Source organism: Herpailurus yagouaroundi, unplaced genomic scaffold (assembly GCF_014898765.1).
Source record: "Herpailurus yagouaroundi ecotype Mexico unplaced genomic scaffold, PumYag 28, whole genome shotgun sequence".
Lineage (NCBI taxonomy): Eukaryota > Metazoa > Chordata > Mammalia > Carnivora > Felidae > Herpailurus > Herpailurus yagouaroundi.
In genome coordinates, this window is record NW_024412376.1 from 67752778 (window position 1) to 67772121 (window position 19344).

The window sequence follows — 19344 nt, forward strand, 5'->3', positions numbered from 1 at the left end:
CTCTTTTTTTTTTTTTTTTTTTTTCTTTTGCTCATTTGTTTCTTAAATTCTACATATGAGTGAAATTATATGGTACTTTTTCTGACTGACTTATTAGCATAATACTTTCTAGCTCCATCCATGTTGCTACAAATAGCAAGATTGGATTCTTTTTTATGGCAGAGTAATATTTCTTGGGTGCTTTTTAATAAATATTTTGTTGGGGTGGGGAGTCTACTCTTGCCAAGTTTCATTTCCCATTGTTATTATTCTTTCTCTCCTTTCATATATCTCTTAGGATGAGGAACCAAATTAAATAGAAGCATGACTTAATTCTGTTAAGAAGTGAGGCCATTCAAGGCTATGAGTGTGGGCCAAGGATAGTCTGTCAGCAAAGCACAATGACAGTGGAAAGAATGAGGACCATTCTCTTACTGTTTATTTCCCTTTGATCAAATTATGGAATCTCTTTGATCCCCAGTTTCCTTATCTGTAAAATGCCTTGTAGAATTTCTTTTAAGGTCAAATAAGATAATATATGCAAAATCTCATGGAGTTATTGCTGGAATTAAAGAAGGCCAAGTGTAAAAAGCGTGCAGCACATTTCCTGGCACAAAGTAGGTTCCCTTTGTCTCCTTCCCTCCCTGTCAAGGGGTCTTCTTGCCTATTTCCTTGTTCTTGCTGCAGTTGTTAAAGGAAAAAATTAGAATCATGGTTAATTAAAGTATTATTTATCCTATGGAATTTTAGAAGGTGTTAATTTCAAAGTGCAAACAAAAATATATTTTAGATACTTAAAAAGTATTATTGAACTGAATCTCTTAATACTTTGTCTTAAAATAATTTGTTTAAATATTAACAATATTTATGTAAGTATTAATTCATAATTAGACTGGTTTGATAAATTTCTGCTAATAAGAACTCCTGTGTTATCTTTCTTTTTCGTTTTCTTTTAAAAGCTCTATGCCCAATGTGGGGCTTGAACTCATGACCCTAAGATCAAGAGTTGCATGCTCCACCAACTAACTGAGTCAGCCAGGTACCCCTTGTATTAGCACTTTAAAAATCAGTGCTTTACTTCTCTTGTAAAACGTGATGGAAACTGGAAGCTCATTAAAGAAAAAATGTAAAATACAGAAAAGCAGAAAGAAAAATTTACCTATTTCTTGCTGCTCAAAGATGCATTTCTTTTCAGCGTTTTTATGTGTAGTTTTTTAAACAAAGTTTTGCTACTTTATGTATAATATTGTGTCCTACTTATATAAAATAAATCCTTTGCTTTCCATGTTATTGCCAAATTATTCATAGGCATAAATTTTTAAACCTGCATAATAATTTAAGTGGACATAATTTATTTAAACATTTCTCCTCAGTTGGACATCATTTGTTACCATTTTATTTCTCCATTACAATGAGCACTTTTTCCATATTTAGTACTCTTTCTTTAGGACAGATTCCTAGAAGTGGAATTACAGTATCAGAGAATATAAAGATTTTTTAAGGCTTTTGCCAAGTTGGAAAATGGCAATCACAGAATCATGATTTTACTACAGAGGACACCTAGCCAAGCCTTTCTGGCATTTAACTGTCCTGTTTTCTCCAAATGAATGTCTCGGCCTTCTGCTCCACTGTGGATAGAGAATCTCACCTGAGGTTTGCTCACTTTACTCATGACAATGCAATGAGTATTCAGATGGCTTGATAATAGTTTTTGAACACTGATTTCTAATACCTATTAAATATCTAATTTCTAATAAGAGGGACCTGGCATTATTATTATTATTATTATTATTACCAGTATTATTGACAATTTATAAAAGAGCACAGAGTACACTCTCTAGGGCCAACGTGAGCATGTGCTCCCTTTTTTGTCCCAGGACCTACACTGCTCATTGGCCTCATATCTGGCTGTGAACTCCTGACACACTGAATTTACCAATAAGCCCTACTTAACACAAGGTTCACTGGTTTGGAAGTAATGATGTGGCCATCCCACTCATCTTAGAAACCAGAAGGCCCTATTATGTATGTGACTAACACCTCCCCTGAAGGCTGCATCACATGACCTTCAGAAAGAATCAAAATTCAACTGAGACCCAAGGCCAAAACATTAGAAACAAATATATCCAAATGCAAATATGGCTTCTGTGAGGGCCTCCATCCAAGACAGAAATTACTAATTTCTACAACAGGTGGCACCAGACTCTAGAGCTACAGACAAATGAAGTCTGATAGAACACAGAGCATTAGCCAAAGGCAGCCAGGCAAAAAGCCAATAGATTAAATCCTGCAAAGTAAAATCTTGTTAAGAACCTACTAGTTATTACAGGGCATGCTTAGGCAATCTAAACCTCAGATATAATACAATACAATACAATATGGTCTGGTGGTGAGATTGAAACGGAGTATCTCGCATCCTGAGGGGAATACAAAATTGGTGAAATCCCAATTTTAAACCAACCAGGAACCTTCTTAAATTTTCCTTGCTGGCCCAGATTTCCCTTTCCTAAGCTGAACTCTCAGGCCTTTTGGGGGGTAGGGAGAAATGATCTGGCTTTGACTGAGTTCTTCTAGGGCTGAAGTTCTTACAGTCAAGAAAGAAGTAAATAGGCCAGGAATTGAGGTTTCACATCAAATCAGAAACTCTCTAAGAATTGTACACAGAAACTGTCTTTTTTCCCATTTGATATTCTTTCCTGCTTTGTCAAAGATTAGTTGGCCATAGTTTTGTGGGTCCAGTTTTGGAGTCTCTATTCTATTCCATTGGTCTACGTGTCTGTTTTTGTGCCAATACCATGCTGTCTTGATGATTACAACTTTGTAGTAGAGGCTAAAGTCTGGGATTGTGATGCCTCCCTCTTTGGTCTTCTTCAATATTACTTTGGCTATTCTGGGTCTTTTGTGGTTCCATACAAATTTTAGGATTGCTTGTTCTACCTTCGAGAAGAATACTGGTGCAATTTTGATTGGGATTGCATTGAATGTGTAGATAGCTTTGGGTAATATTGACATTTTAACAATATTTATTCTTCCAATCCATGAGCATGGAATGTTTTTCCATTTCTTTATATCTTCTTCAATTTCCTTCATAAGCTTTCTATAGTTTACACCATACAGATCTTTTACATCTTTGGTTAGGTTTATTCCTAGGTATTTTATGCTTCTTGGTGCAATTGTGAATGGGATCAGTTTCTTTATTTGTCTTTCTGTTGCTACATTATTAGCGTATAAGAATGCAACTGATTTCTGTACATTGATTTTGTATCCTGCTACTTTGCTGAATTCATGTATCAGTTCTAGTAGACTTTTGGTGGAGTCTATTGGGTTTTCCATGGGAAAAGATATTTGCAAATGACATATCGGATGGACAAAGTGCTAGTATCCAAAATCTATAAAGAACTCACCAAACTCCACACACGAAAAAAAAATAATCCAGTGAAGAAATGGGCAGAAAACATGAATAGAGACTCCTTTAAAGAAGACATCCAGATGACCAACAGGCACATGAAAAGATGCTCAACGTCGTTCCTCATCAGGGAAATACAAATCAAAACCACACTTGGATGTCACCTCACACCAGTCAGAGTGGCTAAAATGAACAAATCAGGAGACCATAGATGCTGGAGAGGATGTGGAGAAACGGGAACCCTGTTGCACTGTTGGTGGGAATGCAAACTGGTGTAGCCACTCTGGAAAACAGTGTGGAGGTTCCTCAAAAAATTAAAAATAGACCTACCCTATGACCCAGCAGTAGCACTGCTAGGAATTTACCCAAGGGATACAGGAATGCTGATGCACAGGGGCACTTGTATCCCAATGTTTATAGCAGCACTCTCAACAATAGCCAAATTATGGAAAGAGCCTAAATGTCCATCAACTGATGAATGGATAAAGAAGATGTGGTATATATATACAATGGAATACTACTTAGCCATGAGAAAGAATGAAATCCTGCCATTTGCAGCAACGTGGATGGAACTGGAGGGTATTATGCTAAGTGAAACAAGTCAGCCAGAGAAAGATAGATACCATATATTTTCACTTATATGTGGATCTTGAGAAACTAAACAGAAGACCATGGGGGAAGGGAAGCGGAAAAAGAGTTACAAACAGAGAGGGAGGGAGGCAAACCATAAGAGACTCTTAAAAACTGATAATTAACTGAGGCTTGATAGGGTGTGGAAGGGAGGGGAAAGTGAGTGATGGGCATTGAGGAGGGCACCTGTTGGGATGAGCACTGGGTGTTGTATGGAAACCAATTTGACAATAAATTTCATATTAAAAAAAAGAAGGCATATATATATATATATATATATATAGCCTCTTTGTTTTCTCTAATTATATATATATATATATACATATATATATATATATAAAAGAATTGTACACAGAGATTTATGCATAAGATGTATGAAAGGCATCAATTAAAATAGAGTATTATAAACGATTTGCTGTTTACAAAACATGCAAGCACACTCATGGGGCTTTTGTACTTGCTGGTTTTTCTGTCTGGGGATAAAATCCAGGAGGTAAGGGACTGGGCATCATACAGAGTCCTGGAGCTCTTGGTAGGGAGTCTGGCTTCCACTCTGAATAGTACGGTTTGGAGGATGTAAGTGGAGAAATAATGTAATCTGATTCATATTTTAGCTTCCCCTCAATTGTTTGAGAAGCTTATTTGAAATCTATAGAAAAGCAAAATGTTACGGCAATAAACATCTGTGTATCCTTTACCTATTCTCCAGTAGCTTACATTTCACTACATTTGCTTCATATTTTGTTTCTTTCTCTCTTTAAATATGGTTTATTTTGCTAAATCATTTGAAAATAAGTTGCAGATACCAACATACTAACACAAAACCCTTTAGCCTGCATCATCTAGGAACATGTATATCTTACTATAAAATCAAATCTCATTATCACACCCAGAAAAAAATTATTGATTCAACATCATGTACCGTCCATATTTACATTTCCGCAATTGTTCCATAATTGTGGCAAATTGTATTTTCCAAAGATGACCACCACATTTTCTTGCTCTTCTAGAACTTTGTCACTCCCCTGTAAAGACGTAGAATCTAATTCTACTCCCTTTGAATGTGGGCAGACTTTTGTGAAGCAGAAATGATGCTGTGACTTCTGAATCCAAGGCAGTTGTTCTTTTGCTTTGCTTGCTGCCACACTTGATTGAGCCCTAAAGCTGTATGACTACCCTGAGGCCATCTTGAGGTAATGAAACCCATGGGTACAGATCGTATGAAAAAGCCCTGAGACTGATGCTCTGTCAGCTCACTGCTGCTCCAGTTGCCTACTGTTCTAGTTCTAGTTATCAGCTGACTACAATGTCAAGAGACACTCAAGGCCAGAATCACCTAGGCTAGCCCTTCCTGAATTCTCACCTACAAAAACCATAAGAGATAATAGAATGACTACTTTTTGTTAAGACATTGTATTTTGGATTATTTTGTTATCCAGCAATAACACCTAGAAAAATGACTTTTACTTAAAAAAAATTCAGGATCCAGTGAAGGCTTAAGCAATCTACAGACTTAATGCAATCTCTATTAAAATACTAACATTTTTCACAGAACTATAATAAATAAGTCTAAAATTTGCATGGAACCACAAAAGACTGTGAGTAGCCAAAGCAACCTTGAAAAAGAAAAACAAAGCTGGAGGTATCACAATTCTAGACTTCAAGTTATATTACAAACTTGTAGTAATCAAAACAGTATGGTACTGGCACAAAAATGGACACAGATCAATAGAACAGAATAGAAAACTCACAGAAACAAACCCACAATTATATGGTCAATTAATCTATGGCAAAAGAGGACAGAATATGCAATGGGGAAAAGATAGTCCCTTCAGCAAATGATATTGGGAAAACTGGACAGCTATCTGTTAACGAATGAAACTAGGCCACTTTCTTACAACATACACAAAAATGAACACAAAATGGATTAAAGACTTAAATGTGAGACATGAAACCATAAAAACCCTAGAAGAGAATACAGGCAGTAACCTCGTGGACATTGGCTGTAGCAACATTTTCTACATATGTCTCCTGAGCAAGGGTAACAAAGGCAAAAATGGACTATGCAGACTACGTCAAAATAAAAAGCCTGTGCACAGCAAAGGAAACCATCAAAAAAACTAAAAGGCAACTTTCTGAATGGGAGAAGATATTTGCAAATGACATCTCTGATAAAGGGTTAGTATCCAAAACAAAACCAAAAAAACAAAAATGAAACCATATACAACTTAACACCCAAAAAACAAATAATTCAGTTAAAAAATGGGCAGAGGACATGAACAGACATTTTTCTGAAGAAGACATCCAGATGGTCAGCAGCTCAACATCATTAATCATCAGGAGAATGCAAATTAAAACTACCATGAAATATCACGTTACATTTATTAGAATGGCTAAATTCAAAAAGGCAAGAAATAAGTGTTGGTGAGAATGTGGAGAAAAAGGAACCTGCGTACGCTGGTAAGAATGTAGCCATTGTGGAAAACAGTATGGACGTTCCTCAAAAAATTAAAAATAGAAGTATCCTATGATTCCATAATTCTACTATTGGGTATTTACCCAAAGAAAGTAAAAACACTAATTTGAAAAAATATATGCATCCTTATGTTTATGGCAGCATCATTTACAACAGCCAAGATATGGAAGCAACCTAAGTGGCCATCAATAGACAAATGGATAAGGAAGGTGTGGTATAAATACAGTGGAATATTTCAAAGTCATAAAAAGGATGAGATTGTACCATTTGAGGTACCATGGATGGACCTTGAGGGTATCAAGCTAAGTGAAGTAAGTCAGGCTGAGATAGACAAATACTATATGATTCCACTTATATGTGGAATCTAAAAAAAAAACCAAAAAAAAAAAAACAAAACCAAAAAACAAAGGCACATGAATAAACAAGAAGCAGAATCGGATCTGTAAATACAGAGAACTGATGGTTGCAAGAGGGGAGATGGTGGGGGTTGGGCAAAATGGGCAAAGGGGAGTGAGAGATACAGGCCTTAGTTATGGATTGAATAAGTCACAGGAATAAAAGGCACAGCATAAATAATATAGTAAATGATTCTGTAATAACAATATATCAGGACAGATGGTAGCTACACTTGTGGTCAATACACCATAAGTCAAATAAACTTGTCAAATCATGAAGTCGTACACCTGAAACTAACGTAACATTGTGTGTCAACTATTCTTGAATAAAAGTAAGTATTGTCAAAAATACAAAAAGGTATTTTTTAAGTTTTTTGAAACTATGGTAAAAGATAAATAACATAATTCCATAATGTACAAATCTTAAATATACATTACGGTATTGTTAACTATATGTGCATTGTTGTAGAGTGGATTTCTAGAACTTTTTCATCTGGATGACTGGAACTCTGTACCACAGAACAGCAACTCCCCATTTTCCCCTCACCCAATCCCTGGCAGCCACCATTCTACTTTGTTTCTCTAATTTTGACTACTTTAAATACCTCAAACAAGTGGAATCGTGAAGTATTTGTCCTTTTGTGACTTAGCATAATGTCCTCAAGTTTCATCCATGTTGTAGCATGTGACAGGATTTCCCTTCTTTTTAAGGCTAAATAATATTCCATTGTACATATATACCATATTTTCTTTATTCATGCACCTGTCAATGGACATTTAAGTTATTTCTACTTCTTGGCCATCGTGACTAATACTGCCATGAACATAAGAGAGCAAATATCTCTTAAAGATCCCATTTTCCATTCTTTTGGACAAATACCCAGAGATGGGATTTCTGGATCATATGCTAGTTTTATTTTTAATGTTTGAGGAAATACCCTACTGTTTTCCATAGCAGTTGCACCATTTTAAATGATCACATTAGGGACCACTTTGTACAACCACTAGGATGTATGAGAATACCTGTTTTCCCACAGCCTTGTTAACATATTTTATCAATATTTTGAATTTTGCTCAATATGGTAGATAAGAAATGGTATCTCAGTATATTTAACCTTGCACTTTTCTTCCTATGAAAGAAATTGAGCATCTTTTCATAGATTTAATGACTTTCCAAAGAATGTGTCTGGATGCCATGTTGGGAGAGAATGAAAGCCCAGTAATGCAAATGCTCTTGAGTCAGTTCTGTGATTATGTGATTATGTACTTTCCAGGCAACCAGATTTCCCTTCAGAGTCAAAGGATAGTACATATGTAGGCAGGGTAAGTTAATCCATTGTCATTTATTGAAAATTAATAATGTGCACCAAATTTTGCAATATATTGTGATTATAAAATAGAATAAGATAAGATGCTTTACATCAAGGAATGCACAAACTTATTGGATGAGAAAGATAACTGAATGTAGTACTGTGGGAAAGTTATGTTAGAGTTATGCCTGGGTTATGCCTGAGAATACAGAGGAGAAACTGGAAAGTTGAGGGAAGTCTTCTATAAAAAGATGATATATGAACTCAGGTTTACTAAAGAGAATCAGCTTGAACCCAGTAGCATTCTTTAAGGCACAGAATAAAATAATAAGTGCTATTTAGGGATGGGGTGAAAGATGAATATATGATTATTGAAAGAATAGACCATAAAAGTGGGTGGGAGCCAGATTTAATTTTTTTTCCAGGTGAAGGACTTTTCTGTTTATCCTGAAAGCTATGGGAAACTATCAAAGGACTAAACAAGGAATAACATAATATTCATTTCTTTAACTTAATACCTATTTTCTTAAATTTCTCAATTTATAGTCCAATGACTTGGGAGTTAATCATATTTATGTTTTTCTTAACTGCGGAAATCAAAGGGACTTAATTATACTTTCGTGTGGTATTCTTGATCTCACAGAGTGGCGAGTAATTACATAACTCCACAGTTAGTCATGAAGAACATTACTGATAGAAAAATGGGGCTGATATAGAGGATAGCAAATAAATGAAATAAAATATTTTGGCTTTACAAATTTAAAAGTCCTGTCAATTTATAAGTAACATCAACAAGATAAAAGTACATAGTTTATTATTCATAGTTCTTTAAAAGTACATCTAGGGGCACCTGGGTGGCTTGGTCAGTTTAGCGTCCGACTTCGGCTCAGGTCATGATCTCACGGTCCGTGAGTTCGAGCCCCGCGTCGGGCTGTGTGCTGACAGCTCAGAGCCTGGAGCCTGTTTCAGATTCTGTGTCTCCCTCTCTCTCTGACCCTCCCCTGTTCATGCTCTGTCTCTCTCTGTCTCAGAAATAAATGTTAAAAAAAATTAAAAAATAAAAAATAAATAAAAGTACATCCAACATTTTCCCTTAGCTGTGCTTCTTAAAACTTTTTACAAAAGCACTTTTTTTTGGTCTTAGATTGTTTTTATTATATAAACTTCAGGTGCACAGCTTTATAACTGATATCTGCACACACTACATAATGATTAGCACCACAAATTTAGTTACCATCCATCACCATAGAGCTGGCCCTCTTTGCCCATTTCACCCACCCCTGAACCTCCTTCTCCTCTGGTAACCACTAGTTTGTTCTCTGTATATATGAATATGTTTTTATTTTATTTTGTTTATTCATTTGTTTATTTTTCTTAGATTCCACCAAATGTGGAAATTATATGGTATTTGTGTGTTTCTATCTGATTTATTTTGCTTAGCATAATATCCTCAAGATCTAGCCTTGTTGTCACAAATGGCAAGCTTTCATTCTTTCTTATGGCCAAGTAGTATTGCATTATATAAATGTACCACATCTTCTTTACACATTCATCTCTTGCTGGACACTTAGGTTGTTTCGATATCTTAGCTACTGCAAATAATGCTGCAATGAACAAAGAGGTACATACATCTTTTCAAATTAGTTTTCACATTCTCCAGATAAATACCCAGAAGTGGAATAGCTGGGTCATATGGTAGTGTTATTCTTAATTTTTAAAGGAATCTCCATACTGTTTTCCAGACTGACTGCATCAATAATCCCAACAGGGTTTGAGAGTTCCCTTTTCTCTACATCCTTTCTAACACTTGTTATTTCTTGTCCATCTGATAATAGCCACTCTAAGAGGTGTTAGCTGATAGCTCATTGTGGTTTTAATTTGCATTTCCCTAATATTAGTGATGTTGAACGTCTTTTCATGTGCCTGTTGGCCATCTGTATGTCTTTTTTGGAGAAATGTCTTAGTCCCTGGGGAGAGTCCCTGCTGTCCTGCCTCTTCAGTGGATGATTTAAGGTTTGTAAATGGGTCTCCTTTATCTATCATCTACGTGCTTTTCAAATTGGTGTTTTGGGCTGGTTTCTGGGTCAAGTGAATTCACACACAAGCCCTTTAAGAAAATATTTTCCATTCTTTACCGTTTTATAGTTTTCCTGAATGTAATTCCCATTGCTTTTCAAAGCCTGTTGTTTTGGGGGCTAGTCTCTTTTGTGCAGGAATTATGGGTTGAAATGCCTGATGTGGAGCTTTGATCTATAACTCCTCAGGGAAAAGTTCTGTACTCTTGATATCCCTTCTGATTGTGATTTGCTGTGGCTGGGGTGTGTTTTTATTCCCTCAAGAATCCATGTCTCTGCTTCTGTTTCCTTTCTCAATGCTGCCCTTTTATCCTTTGCTGTGGAGGCTCTGTTCATTCTATTTTTAGGTCCTTTTCAAAAGGAATTATTCTATATGTAGTTGTAGATTTGTTGTGTCCATAGGAGGAGCTGAGTTCAGGATCTTGCTAGGCCACCATCTTGAACTCAACTCCCCCCAAAGCACTTATTTGTTTGTTTTTTACTTAACTTGGTGATGGGTTCCTTTTTGCTAGATAATGGCCAGAAATTTTAAACCATTCACACATTTTTTTTCAGGTAACAGGTAACTGAGTCACATTAAGAGTAATGTGTATCATATTAAGGGCAATTTACTTTTTTTTTTTTAATATATATTTATTTTTGAGACAGAGAGAGACAGAGCATGCATGGGGGAGGGGCAGAGAGAGAGGGAGACACAGAATCGGAAGCAGGCTCCAGGCTCTGAGCCATCAGGCCAGAACCCAATGGCGGAGCTCAGACTCACAGACCGCGAGATGGTGACCTGAGCTGAAGTCGGACGCCCAACCGACTGAGCCACCCTGGCGCCCCTAAGGGCAATTTAACCAAGAATGTAGAAGCAGCATGTTTTAGAAGCACTGAACTCAGAGTCAAGCAAGCCAGGGTTCTCAACAGAACACTACAGGAATGACTTTTAGCCTAAAATTAGGTGATTGAATAGACAAACTTTGTGGTTCTTTCCAGCTTTAATTATACATTATTCCATGTCAAGCTAATTCATCATCACTTGAAAACTACCCCCATTAAGGGTCAGTTAAAAATTTCCTGGATCTTGAATTTCACCTACTTCCAAGCAGAGAATCTTCCAGAATGTAGTTTTATTAAAACCAGTGTTGTTATTATTCACACATGGATATACCATGAGTTAAGTGATGCCCCTAAGACATAACTATTCATGCATTAAGTCAATAATTTAAGAAAAAAATTGGTGACCTCTTTTTTGAGTCAAGGGATTGATCTAGACACAGTGGGAAGCACAAAAATGAAATGCACATAGATCATTCCTGCAAGAATGCTCCCTTATATAGGAAAAAAGATATAAACTCAATCATGTGGTGAGGTAGGTGTTAGGTGACATATGAAACTTACAGATAGAGAACACAACTGGAACTGAGGAAATATTAATTCTATCCCTGATCATAAGTAATATAACATAAACAACATTTTTAACAGCTGAATGTATTCCATTATGGGGGAACATAATTTGCTTTACCAGTACCCCATACCCCTTTTTGTCATCAATTAAGTTCATTCATTTATGATTTTTTTTTTTTTTTAGTGGAAGCCATAGAAGCAGAGAAGGAATATATAGCCTGTAGTAGAAAAAAGAGATACTCAGACACATAAGAAGCATTTGTGTTTTTATATTAAAGCACTAAGACAAGATCAAGATCAGTAATTCTAATTATTATGGACCCTAGAACTGTCTTGGGCTCAGAAGAACCCTTCAGGTCCTATGGGCCCTGATGTTCAGCTTTCTACAAACAACACACCCATTTCTTGAGGTAACCTGAGTGAGTCTCTAGTCCTTACAACCAGAGGAACGCAACAAAAACAAGTCTCTGTAGAGAAGAGACAATTATATATGTGAAGCACAGTATATAACAGTACATAATTCAGCCCTAACCAACCAATGAAATAGGTTTTACTTATGCTTTTGATTTGAGAGCTGTCTTACCAGGACCAAGATTTCCTTTTGGATTCATTATCTTTCCCCCCCCCCTTTTTTTTTTGGTGTCAGGTCATTAAAAAAGTTAGTTCCCCTTCCTCAATATATGTTACATAAAACTTAGATACAAGGCATAATGTTTGGCCATGGGAATGGCTTTGGAGATGAAAGACATTCTCTACCACAAGAAGCAGACTAATAGCAAACTCATAATTATAAGAGCAAGGTAATAAGTACTTCGAAAGAGTCTGCAGAGGATGGTATGGATACACAAGTTGGGGCCTCTAAACCAGAGTCGAGGAGGTTTCATGAGGAAGGTGATCTCTAAGCGAAGCTTTAAAGGATAAACAGGAGTTATCTCTATTTTATTTTTATTTTAAACTCCAATTCAAGCTAGAGTTCTCTGGTCCCTAAGAAAAAACATTTATTCTCATTGCTTTTTAAACCCTACTGGAGATTTGGGTTCATTTTCAATTCTGATACCTTAATCATAGGCCCATGATTTCTAGAGCAGTTTTTGGTAATCTTTGATTGCTAAAATTATTTCTCCATTTTCTTCCTTTGCAGTATTTCCCAAGTCTGCCTGATCATAAGAATCACCTAAACAAGGGCCGCCTGGGTGGCTCAGTCGGTTAAGCGTCTGACTTTGCCTCAGTCATGATCTCATGGGTTTGTGGGTTCAAGCCTCTTATCAGGCTCTGTTCTGACAGCTCAGAGCCTGGAGCCTGCTTCGGATTCTGTGTCTCCCTCTCTCTCTGCTCCTCCCCTGCTCACAGTCTGTCTGTCTCTCTCTCAAAAATAAATAAATATTAAAAAACTAATGTAAAAAAAGGAATCACCTAAATGATAAATATTCAGGTCCCCAAAACTGTTCCCTGGAGATTCTGATGCACTGAAGTCTGGATTTTTAAAAATCAGTGTCTCAAGTAATATTCATTATTAGGCATGTTCAGGAATCATTTTCCTACTATCCAAAGTTGTTATTATTATCATTTGTATATTTTTATTGTTTTGATGTTTACTTATTTATTTTTGAGAGAGAAAGAGAGAGCACAAGTGGGGGAGGGGCAGAGAGAGAGGAGACACAAAATCTAAAACAGGCTCTAGGCTCTGAGTTCTCAGTGCAGAGCCCAACGCAGAGCTCCAACCTACAAACTGTGAGATCATGACTTGAGCCCAAGTTGGATGCTTAACTGACTGAGCCACTGAGGTGCCCCATCATTTACTAATTTTTTAATATAGGGTTTTCTGTTACCATAATTTTTTGCAGGATTAGTAAATAAGAAAAGAAAGAATTATAAAATTTCTCATTAGGGAAAAAACGTTGCTTCCTTTTAGATGAATTTTATAGATAAGCACACATAATCCCTATACTTGTAAATTATAGTTAAAAATTTTTTTTCTCAATGTGGGCTAATTTCTGTATATATTGCTATATTGTGTAAATATTGTTTTACTTTTCATTGTAATCCACTCATGTGTTACTCCCAGTTTAAGATACTCATTCTTTTCACATCCATGTTTATGATTTTTCTTTAACGAGAGAAACACAATGTAGATTTATCTTGAAGGAATTTGGGTAAGAGGGTAGGGAGGGTATAGTGGATGAATGCTATATCAACTTGACAAACAGAGAGACAAAAATATTTAATAAAATATGGGCATAAAGGGATTATCAACTGTTTGGGATGTTTAACAGTTTGATGAAGGAAGTATAATTTTGCGGTGCTGTCAGGGTTCTGCTCCACTTGGATTCCAAGAGTGTGGTAAGTGCATGAATCTCATGGCAATCCACAACTCTTTTGGATTAATAAGTGAAGCAAGCACTGATTTTATTATCAAGAAGGTTTAAGGGAGGCCCAGCATCCCACAGATACCAATTGTTAATGACTCAATATCTAGAGTCTGTTTATTGAATAAGAGAGTAAACCAAGACTTAGAACATTTGGTAATTACTAATAAGGACACTGGAGCAAGAAGGTGACATCTTTTTTCGGAGCAATAGAAGATAATATGGCTCCCAGAGGAACAATGTCTAATCCAGAACTATTCCATTTGTTACACTAGTTAAGTATTTTCACATTTTCCTAAGATAGGTTGAACCAGAAATTCATGTTAAAATGAACAGTATACTTTTACTAGCTCCTTTTGTATAAGTATGTATGTCATAGATTAATGGGGTTCTATTTGTTGAGGGCATACAGTTATTGTCAATGGATATCTTTTGTCATCTTCCTAAGTTTCAGTTCTGCATATTATCTTATAGGTATGTAAAATAAGTAGACTCTTTTTTAAAGGATAAATGAAGGTACCTGTATCACTGTGAATTGATTAAGAATATTTGTGTCTGGGTATATTTCATGTTTGTGTAGAAATTTTGTGCTTGTGTGTCTATAGATAACAGTGATTCTGGGATCATTCCAGTGGCTGTCTCCTATGGTAGATCCACAAAATAATGATTATTATCTACCAGAATCAATCAACAAACACTTCAGGATCTGTTACTCAGCCTGATGGACTCCAGAACCTGATTCATTACACTAACAGAGAGCATCCGTTTCTTAGGGATAGAAGGAAATTAGTGAAGATCATGAAATTAATAAAAATAGAACATCATTAGTTTAAAACTATAAATTTTAAATTATGGAGGAACTGAAATATTAGCATATGTACAATTTAGAGGGGGTCTTCTCCTGGTAATTAGGTTACATGGGAAGTATTCACTGATTGAAAGAAGATTTATAAAATTGCGCTACAAATTACTGTCATAGTGAGTACAAATTCTTATGATCAACATATTCTTTTCCTATAGTAGGATCTGTATAGGAAAGTGAACTATAATCAAGAAGTCGCTGGCTGAGTTTAGAACGTAAAAGAAAAAAGAATGAAAATAATTCTATTATTTTAAGTTTATTTTTTTTATTTTGAGAGAGAGAGAGAGAGAGAGAGAGAGAGAGAGCAAGTGAGCGTGTAAGTAGGGGAGGGGCAGGGGCAGAGAGAGAAGGAGACAGAATCCCAAGCAGGTGCTACCTTGCCAGCGTGAAGCCTGACATAGGGCTTGATCCCATGAACTGTGAGATCATGACCTGAGCCAAAATCAAGAGTTGAATGCTTAACTGACTGAGCCACCCAGGTGCCCCATAAATGAAAAGAATTCTTAATTTCTTAATGGTCCTAGGCTCAAATAGCTGGATGGGTCCATCTCTCAACTGTACCTGAACTTCAGAGTCTATTAATTAAAATCTCTGTATCCAACCCACATCAGAGGAGGCTAGGCCCTATGACATGGGAAATATATTTGGAGATGGCTGAGGTTTTCTCTCTTCTAGACGGTGATAATATTTGTCTTTATATTAAATTTACTTGGTTGGCGGGGCGCCTGGGTGGCTTTGTCGGTTAAGCGTCCGACTTTGGCTCAGGTCATGATCTCACGGTCCGTGAGTTCGAGCCCCGCGTCAGGCTCTGTGCTGACAGCTCAGAGCCTGGAGCCTGTTTCAGATTCTGTGTCTCCCTCTCTCTCTGCCCCTCCTCTGTTCATGCTCTGTCTCTCTCTGTCTCAAAAATAAATAAACATTAAAAAAAATTAAAAAAAAATTACTTGGTTGGCATTTTTTTCTTTAGCAAGAAAAAATACTTTGGTAACAGTAGAACATTCCAGGCTAGACAGTTATTCTAGTTATCTTTACTGTGATCTGTTCTAGTTTAACTCTGAGAGGTACTCTGTTGCAGAGTTACCCCAATACTGGTAAAACTTACTGGAGCACATTGATATTATGTTGACATATAGGAAGAAAACTTTTAAAATACATTAATTAAAGTCCTGCTTATATTTTCATTTTCAACTCAAGTGTATTTGAATATGTTTAAGAGACATAGGTATGTTTCCAGTACACAACTGCCTTTTTTATCGGAAACAGCAAACTCATTCAACATTCTCAGAAATCAAAGACTGGGGTATTACTTAAGCTTATAATGGGTATCATTCAAATCCACTATAATTAAATTTCATATCTTTCCTGCAGCTAATATCTACTTTGATTCCATCAAGGTTTTCTCATTCTCATTCTGACCTAAAAAAGAGTGCCATCTGCCAAATTAGTAGCATGCCTCACTGCACCTGGACCTCTCTTAATTTTAACACAAGCTTTACCCAAACATGTAATTTTGGGATGGAGAATTCATGGGAAACAGGTCACTCCTCCTCACTCTGTTCTGAAAGGCAAACATCACTAACTAATGATAGCAGTTTTCCCTTGGGCGGGACTTGGGCTGAGTCTAGAAGTGGGCTTCTCAACCAGAAATCTCCAGGGAACTATAGCTGCTTCCAAAAATTGGAGTTGGCATGCCAGATGAAATTAATTTGGATTCCTTCTCTATCTTATGGTATCTGACAAGGATCTGTCACTTATTTTGAATTCCAGCATTTATCTGAAAGTAATTGTCTACTGTAAGTTTTTTGAATCAGGAAGCACAAGTTTTGTGGGAAAGTTTTTTTCTTCCCTTTATTCCCCATGGATCTTCTCATCAAGACAAACAATATTGCCAAATATTATCGATAAAGGCCTGAAAAGTAGCAAGATTTGCTAAACATTTAAAGCATTTGCTCAGCTAATTTAGCTCAAATTAGTATCCAAGATTCAAACAAGTTTTACTATAAGATTTTTATTTAATTAAAAAGAATAATTTGGTTTTGAAATAGTGAAAAAAAATTTCTTATAAATATATTAGAGAACAGATATGTTAGAAAACTCAGATTTTTTTCCTGATGTATAAATCAGAATTACATCTATTTTGGGGGTATGAAGATGAATAAACTTCAAAAAGGCAAGATGCCATACTACCCCAAACTATATTTATTGATTTTTAGATACACATGCTGATTTTGCACAAAGATGAGTTATCCTTATTCCTAATCTCCTTATTCCTTATTCCTTATCCTTATTCCTATCGAAGCTGAGAAATGAATACAGTCATTACATACAAGAAGATGAAAAATACCTGCAATTTTATTTGTAAGACCTGTAAAATTAGGGTCCAGAGTGGGCCTTTCAAATTTTATTCTCTTTATTTCTACATTCTTCAATTTTTATGCTGATAGACATTTTTTCACATTTGGAAGATTATACTTTTTCATCTTGAGTATTGCTAATGCCAGGGGCAAACCCATACATCTATCTGATTAATAAACCCAATTTTATTTTTTATGTTAGTGATTTTCAGAAGGGAAATAAAATTCCTTCTTTTCCTTATACACCTCACTTCAATTGGTTCATCTTTCTCTACACAACTTTATAATACTTGCCTCAAGCAGATATATGTGCAAATGATTCATTGTGGAGCTGGGACACAAGTTAAGAAGTGAAGGAGGAAAGGCAGAAGCCAATTAAACAGGCTGCTCTGCCCAGCATGAGACCTAGCAAGACAAGATCTCACATAAATGTATCCAAAATGACCATATTTTCTTATCTAATTCTTCTTCCATTTTGCTTATACCTTTACTTCATTTTTAAAACTATGTTTTTAAATTATTATTTTTTTAGTGTTTGTTTATTTTTGGAAGAGAGAGAAAGAGACAGAGCGCAAGCAGGGGAGGGGCAGAAAAAGAGAGGGAGACACAGAATCTGAAGCAGGCTCCAGGCTCCGAGCTGTCAGCACTGAGCCCAATGTGGGGCTCGAACCCACAAACTGTGAGATCATGACCTGAGCCGAAGTCAGATGCTTAACCGACTGAACCACCCAGGTGCCCCTTTAAAAATTATTTTTATGTAATCTCTCACACAATATGAGGTTTGAACTTACAATCCCAAGATCAAGAGTTGCACACTCTACCAACTGAGCCAGCCAGGTGCCCCGCTTATACCTTTACTTTAAATAGGAGGGGAAAAAAAAGAATAATAGAGTTAATGGTCATCTAAATGAGAAAACTGGTCCATAGTGGGAATAAAAGAGTTTTATAGGTGAAAATCTTGTTCTTTGGAAAAATATCCATTCATGTCTTCTTTCCTTTTTAATTGGATTATTCCTTTTTTGGGTTTTGAATATATATAAAATATATTAAAGATATATATATATATATATCTCACTCTCTATATATATCTATATAGAGAGAGATAAAGAAGTTTATATATATATATGTATCCATATGTATAGATATAAAGAAGACATACAGATGACTAACAGACACATGAAAAGATTCTTATCATCACTAATCACCAGGGAAATACAAATCAAAACTACAATGAGATATCATCTCACACCAGTCAGAATGGCTAAAATCAACAACACAAGAAAAAACAAAGGTTGGTGACGATGTGGAGAAAGGAGAACACTCTTGCACTGTTGGTGGGAATGCAAACTAGTGCAGCCACTCCACAGTATGGAGTTTCTTCAAAAAGTTAAAAATAGAACTGCCCTATGACCCAACAATTGCAGTACTGGGTATTTACCCAAAGGATACAAAAATACTAATTCAGAGGGATACATGCACCCCAATGTTTATAACAGTATTGTCTACAGTACTCAAATTATAGAAGGAGCCCAAATATCCATCAACTGATGAATGGATGAAGAAGAGGTGGGATATACACACAATGGAATATTACTCAGCCATCAAAAAGAATGAAATCTTGTCATTTGCAATGACGTGAATGGAGCTAGAGTGTATTACGCTAAGTGAAATAAGTCAGTCAGAGAAAGACAAATATAATATGATTTAACTTATATGTGGAATTTAAGAAACAAAACAAATAAGCAAAGGTAAAAAATAGAGAGAGAGGCAAACCAAGAAACAGACTCTTTTTTTTTTTTTTTTTAGGATTAAATTTAGGTGTCTTTTATTCCAAGAAACAGACTTTTAAGTACAGAGAACAAATTAATGGTTACCAGAGGGAAGGTGGGTGGGGGGATGGATCAAATAGGTGTTGGGGGTTAAGGAGGACACTTGGGATGAGCACTGGCTATTGTTTGGAAGTGTTGAATCAATATATTGTACACCTGAAACTAATAGTACACTGTATGTTAACTAACTGGAGTTTAAGTAAAAATTTTTAAAAAAGGTCTTGTTCTCCATAAATGCAAGAATCTCTAAATTCTGAACACTTTTCAATG

General features: G+C 36.0%; 1 protein-coding gene across 1 annotated transcript in view; it reads right to left on the bottom strand.

Moving 5' to 3' along the window:
* The window catches only part of LOC121030571 (bifunctional heparan sulfate N-deacetylase/N-sulfotransferase 3-like), a 182416-nt gene that overhangs the window by 64316 nt on the left and 98756 nt on the right, over positions 1-19344 (bottom strand).